This window comes from Oryzias melastigma, unplaced genomic scaffold, assembly GCF_002922805.2.
Source record: "Oryzias melastigma strain HK-1 unplaced genomic scaffold, ASM292280v2 sc01628, whole genome shotgun sequence".
Taxonomy (NCBI): Eukaryota; Metazoa; Chordata; class Actinopteri; order Beloniformes; family Adrianichthyidae; genus Oryzias; species Oryzias melastigma.
Window position 1 is genome coordinate 1 of NW_023418210.1, and position 7,069 is coordinate 7,069.

The following is a 7,069-nucleotide window of genomic DNA, read 5'->3' on the forward strand; positions in this document are numbered from 1 at the left end:
GTTTCAGTTGGAAGAGGCTAGGTGCAAAATCTCTCAAAGATCTTTTCCGATGTAGATTTGATGTAATAGAATATCGTCCGGGCAAAACTGCAATTATTAATTTCTCCAATTTGATCAATTTACAAATCCGTCAAGTCACCATCAAATCCGAGTCCCCGATTGGACAAAGTTTGACCTGTTTTAGCTTTCAATGCACGATCAGTGGTCGCGTGTTTTGTATGTAAAGCCTGATATTGGTAGTTTTTATTAACAGTGGTCTCTTGAACACGTGTGGACATGAGGTGACGTGAACGTAGCTTCACAGACACACTGACCTGATTATCTCATGTTTAAAGTTAAGCAATCTGTCAGTTTTCTCCATAATTTCTTGTAAACAAACACTTTAAAGTTGAACATCCACAAAGTGATCCTTAAGTTAATTTTTAAAAACAAAAATAAATTGTTCATAAAAGCTGGTTAATTTATTTGATTAAGTGAATTTCAGAATAATTTTCCAAATTTTCCTTTTGTCATTTTTTTCAATAATTATAATAATTATTTTTTAATAAATCTAGTGCATAATGTTCTAATCAGACTCAATAAGCAGATCATTTCTCGATGGGAAGAATCACGGTTCCCGTCATGATTGGTTTTGCCGTGTCCTTCATTGCCTCTCCATTTTACCATCTTTTATTTTTTTTGTCCACAGTGGCGCTGCGACCCCAAAATTCAAGAACTTGACCATGTAGGTTTCCTCTAACACTCTAAGCTCTACACCTGCAGGACTCTGTGGGGAATTCTTTAGTGCATCGGTAATAAATCAGCCGCGCTTGGCCAGTTCAGCTCAGGATTACTGCAGTGAAACAGTTTAGCGGAGAAGCTTCCCAGTGTTTCGGTTTGTCGCCAGCACCCTTCCCTTCGCACACACAGTGCCTCTGAGAGTGGAAAATGGAGTTTCACAGAGTGAGTCAGCTGTTAAAGTGGCCACATTACCCTCTTATGCATGTTTGAGGGTGCTGAGTGGTGCATCACAGCATTTTACCCTGCAGAAGGTTCCACTTTTCAGCACTTTTCTGCCATTACTTTCAAAGGTACAAACATTGCTTTGTTTCTAAACTGCTAAAAAAAAAAGTCAGAAGAATTCATGCACATTGAGAGCGCTAAATGGCTTTCTGATTGTCTGTGGAATCTTCACACGTGCAGGAAAAGCTAGTTTATTCTCCAAATTATTGGAACTCTCATTTACACATTTGACCTTTTCTATTGTCGTCTCTTCTCTCTCGAATACGTTAGACTCACTCTTCTCCTCCATCAAGATTTCCCGTCTTCCTGCTCGCTTGCTCCAGTTTTAATTGAGTTTTGCCGTTCTTTTCTTTCAGTGCTGTGGAAATGAAGTTTATATGCTGGTAATTGGCTGTAGCAAATGTGTTTTCATGCAAGGAAATTATATCAGTTTGGATTAAGTTTCACAGCCATTAAGTCATATTATTTTTAATTTTGGCCAACTCATTGTCATACAAGGACTGTCTTTAAAAAATAAGAGAAGGATGATTAACATTAGTAAGGATTCGATTTTTTTTTAGTCTTTTTGATGCATAAAAAATTGGAAAATACTTTTTGTATTTCTGCTGAAGTGGTCTGAAGAGCTGTAACATTTATAATATTTCTCTACACATGTTGAGCATTATGCAGTGTTTCTTCCATTTATACCTATAAATGGATTATTAAGAATGATGGTCTGAGCTGGACATTAAAGCCAGTATTCAAGTAAAAAGACGGCAGCTAAAAGCTGGACAGCAGAAGGATTTATGAGGGTCTGTTGATGTATTGCACCATCTTTTTTAGACGAACCATCAGCTCCCTGTGTGGAGAATGATGTCACTGGAAATGGTGGGAAAAGGGAAAAGATACCATAAGATGAAGAAACAAGAGAGGCAGAGAGGAGCTTTGCTCAAAAATAGATATTTTTCTAGTAAAATTCAAGCATTATCCACTTTATTAGCACTTTTATTTATTGCCAGATTAATAAGATGTAATAAAAGCAAACCTGTTTAGCTCTTAGTATTACCACTAGTTGGGCTGGGTATCGATAATACCAGTTTATAAAAATGTTGATTTAGTCAGCAATTTATGTTTAGGTCAACTGAGCGTTAGCATTAGCCGTCCTATGGAAAATTCTATTCATTGTTAGCATTAAGATAGCGAACGTTGTGCTAAATCGATCTATATTTTTATGGATCAAGTATTTATATATTAAGCTTAGATTGATTCAAATTTATTTATCAACCCAGCTCTACCACTAGTGGCATTTTCATAACTAAATAACTTAAGACTAATATCCACTCCCGGGTTTGCACAATCAAATTTCAGCTTTCAATCAATTTTTGGTCAAAGTCTAATTTGACTCCAAATGTGTTGATTATGACCAACATTTTTAACAATTACTTATAATCAAAAAAAATCACTTTTTTTGTTGTTTTACAAAATGTAAAAAAATGTAAAAAAAATCTCCAACTTGTTCGTATTTTTATGTGTACATTTTTGTTCTTGCTTCTTTTTTGTTTTTTCCTATAATAAATGTCTAATTACTAACCTATTAATATTCAAACCATCATGCTTTTAGGGAGGAAATGGCGAAGGAAATGTCTGAACTTCTGTCTCGGTGGGTAAAAACCGTCCGTCTCAACCAAAAAATCCCACGTTTCAGTCTTTCTGACTCTTTTTTTTTATCACAATAGCAACATCTGTCAAATACTATGAATATTTGATTATTTATCATGGAAAGATAATTCAGATTTTTTGGGTTTTTGATTCTCTGATTTTTCACTTGAACAATCTTCTTCCGTGTCTCTGATCTGCTGACCTTTGCAGAAGAAGTACCAGAATTTTCAAGTCACTCTCTTTGCTTCTTTGTTCTTCATTTTCCGACTAAAGTTATTTGTCTTTTCGTTGTGATCCGGTTGATCTTCTTTACAGTGGTGACCACAGATTACTCCAGGTTATTTCTCAGTTTAGATTACTCAATAATCTGAAAAGATGGGGTCAGTTTTAGTAAAAGTTTTAGTAAAAATTAGTCTATAAGAAGCTTCAGAGGCGGGGTGGTTAGACTACATGTAGGACCCCGGCCCTCGAGGCCGGGAGTTTGACGCCCCTAAAGGAGGTGCACATTAACTCAAACAGGGATGTGAGTTCAGATCATGGAGGAGGTGAGAGTTCAAATCCATCTTTTTGTCTTCAGTTTTGTGTCTGTGGGTGTCGAGGTCGACTGAGATTAATCAACATGAATCTGGATTACGTCTCTATAATCTTAAAGTTTGTTGAACTTTTTCCGTTTGAGTTAACCAAACTGCACATTTCAAGCTGTCCAAAGACTGTTTACGATTTGACCGACAAACGCCAGCGGCGGCGCTTCTTGACGTCCTGGCGGCTGTAATAGCATGCATTGTAACGATGTCCTCCAACCCTGTAGATGTTAGAGCAACTTCTCCTTCTCACAGTTTTCTGACCCCTCCTTCTCTCCAAAGTCTTCCCTGCTTTCATCCTGACTTTATAACAAACCCGTAGCTCCAGCAATGCAACTTTGCCTCATTGTGTGAGAATGTGTCTCACGTTTTGTGTTCAACTTGGGTGGAGTTTACTGGACGAGTGTTTTTCTCCTGTTTTAGCTCCATAGATGCTAAAGCACGAGCCTGTAAAAGATAGATTTGTTTGTTAGCAACGATGAGAAATAAAGCTCTACTCTTTTAGCATTTTTTTCTGCAAATAACTAAAATTACACCCTCAGTGAACTCCATCCATGCAAATCCCCAATGACTGGATAAACTTGGAGCTCCTGCTGCATCTAACCTCCTGCGTCCTCATTCTGTCCCGTTTATTAGAGGTCCACAGGTCCAGGCCACCAAGGCGGCTGCTGGCACCAAGAAGTACGAGCTGAGCAAGTGGAAGTACGCTGAGTTGCGGGATGCCATCAACACCTCATGTGGTGAGTGTTCAGTAGATGTTTAATTTGTCACTGCGCCACATGAATCAGCGACCAGCCGACCCTCCGCTGTAAATCTCAAAGGGTTCTCTGGAATTTATCCCGAAGCATCCTTCCAACTGAAATACAGCTTCAAACAGGAACGTAGGTGACAGAAACCAGCTTCAGAAGGTTGCTTGATGTAAAATTGGTCCAAAAAATCTTTAATTTGCATCCACATTACTGGAGTTCCTGTGATAACACACTGCAAAAGATATTTGAACTATTTGAAAGCCAAAAAAAAAAAACTATTACAGTATCGTTGAAGAGCTCAATGATGACGAATCAAGTGTAAAAAATTCAATTTCCTGTCTCAGATTTATTTTAGAAAATCACACAAACTTTACAAACTCAAGTACAAAATCTGGTGTTTGTTTAACCAAGTTGTTGTTTTCTGTAATTGGTTTTGAATTGAGCTGCTTAAAAAAAAAACATAAATCTTTTCCAGAAAACAGTGTTTTTTGCAATGTTGAAATACCTGAATCTGTTTTTTAATTGATTAATTGGTTGATTGGTTTATTTAAAGCACAGATTGGGAAAAATACGGGACAAAACACACAAATATTTCAAACGTATTACAGAAAAAAATGAAATGCATTGATTAGAAAATAGAAAACAAACAAAAAAACACACTTCTGTCACATTTTGTTCATTTAATTTCGTAATTATTAACTACGTTAAGTATAATTTGATTGATTGCTCGAAGATGAGTGGGAATAAGCAGATTTATACAATCCCACCCGTACTTCGTTACCTCATTTTACAGTTTGGCATAATTATGTATCCGGTAAATTAAAAAATCGCTCTTAAAAATTCAAATATTCCATGAATTAGTTGAGTTTTAAAGTTGTTTTTAAAGCTTTGTTTTCTATATGTGTAGCAGGGTATCATCTGCATAAGAATGGAGCTAAAGTTTAAAAGTATAACTGAGCTAAAGATTTGGTGAAATGGCAACATAATACGGATGCTCTGGTTATATATGCTCTCCAGACTGAAGTTGCAGTCAGATAGTTTTTAACTCCTGTGAGGTTTTAGTGATCAATACAATCTTTTTAAAACTGCATTTTTTAATCTGCAGGAATTTGTATATAAAATACTTAGAAATGCAATTTTAAGCTAAATTGATTTAAAATACGTCCTAACAAGAAGATGTTAAAAACACACAATTTTCATCAGTGGGTCTTTAAAACTTTCCTTTTCAAAAATATTAGCGAAAGATATCAAGTTGTTATTGAAAAGATGAGACTAAACAAAGAATAGTAAAGAAACAATAAGATGAAAATCAAAGAAAAATGTAATTGAAAACAGAAATAAAAGGATGGTAGAGAGGGGCAATAGAATGAAGTCAGCAATAGTATTATGTATATAGTAATAATTGAAAAGCTGTAATTATTTAATGCAAGTTCATTTTAAAACTAATTTTAAGCAGCATCGCTCCGGGGCTAACATCCCAACATTAGTGACCATTCCAAGAAAATGAGCGTCTGATTCTACATGCGATACAGTCCGTCTAATTATTGCCTGGCTCTTGGCTGCTCAGACATTCATCCTGAAGTCCGGCTGTAAGTTTAAACAGCTAAAAGGAAAATATTCTCATTCTAGTGATAAATGCAGAGTTTTTGTCTGAGATTTGTTCAGCCGTGCAGCTGTTGATGACGAGAGGGGTCGTCTCAGGATTTACTGCGTGGCTCCCAGCTTCACATTCACACTCTGTGAGCAGACATGAGACTGATGTGATCACGTCTGCTTCTGCAGGGCCATAAAATCCAACATTACAGTCATTGCTGTGATAGAACGCCATTCTAAGCCATTACTAAGCTTTAAATAAGGACAAACCACACACCAGCGGACATTCTTAGTGTTTAGCAGAAGTACACACTTTTAAAAAGTTACTTTGAAAAATATCTTTTTATCACTCCTTTGTGAAGAAAATGTAAAAGATTTTTTAGCTCAATTCATAGATTTTTGAAGGTCTTTTTCCTTATTCATAGCTGTTACAACATATCGCACTAAAATATCTACATTACTGTGTTAGATTGAATCATTGCAACATTAAAATGTTTCGTTCTGTCATGAAATATGTTCGATTTCTTACAGAACTAAAAAAACATCTTATGTATTGGTCAGTGCAACGTCAATAAACATCGTAGAATTAGCTAAAAGAGTCTTTGGTGAACTAGAAGGAGAAAGAATCAGGATTTTGGAGGAATCTTAACTTCCTCATCTGAGCTGACATCCGGATCAGAACCAGACGGCTGGACAGTACCGGTATTGATAGACGTTTTTATGTTGCAGCGGGGAAGATTTATGCTAGCGAGACACAGAGCTAATATAATCAGACAGGGGGGGATCAGGGGCGGAGCAGCTCAGCTCAAAAAGGCACGCCCCCTCAGAGGAGTTTTTGGAAACAGAGGCTTCAGATCACCAAAAATGTCTTTTTAAGTCTTTTAGGTTTTGGGATTTTGGTTAAAAACTTCATAATTATAATTAAAACACTACTGGGAACTTGTTTTTTTTTTAAATAAAAAAAATTGTTATGGGGGGACTTTTAATAACGTGACAGAGAAATAAAAACGAAGATTTTTTTCTTAGAATCTCACTTGCATATCAAAAAATAAGTGACTATGGGGGGATGGTCATCTATGAGGGGGATTTTGACCATGGTTGACCATCCAGCTTTAGTTTAGACTCTCCTCTTTAATAACATTTTTAATGGTGGTTAAAATCTAAATGAATATAAATAAAGTGTAGCCTCATATACAAGAGGGGTTTATGCAAATATGCACCTCGTGTGTCTGAAGATACAAAACCTCACTGTCCTTTCCTTGTGGAGAGAATAGTTTATCTTGTTATTTTTTCAAGCTAAAATATTTTTACTCGAGCATAAATGTTATAGCCTATATGCTTTATCTTTTCATTTTTGTGAACTTACATGGACACAGTAATCTAAATCTCACCTTTTCACGATTGTAGCAGAGAAACAAAGGTTTATGGACATTCAGTTTGTTTTAAATCATCCTGCAGTGATTTCAGCTTCTATCTAAATGGAAATTATTATTATGCTTCTTTTTC

The 7,069-nt window shown here is 36.1% G+C and overlaps 1 long non-coding RNA gene across 1 annotated transcript; it reads left to right on the forward strand.

Annotated features, from left to right (window-relative positions):
* The first annotated feature begins 10 nt into the window (after window positions 1–10).
* LOC112138169 lies at window positions 11–4,158 on the forward strand. Its single transcript, XR_002917720.2, has 3 exons — window positions 11–724; window positions 2,603–2,641; window positions 3,858–4,158. It is a non-coding gene; the product is annotated as an uncharacterized LOC112138169 (long non-coding RNA).
* The last annotated feature ends 2,911 nt before the right edge of the window (window positions 4,159–7,069 follow it).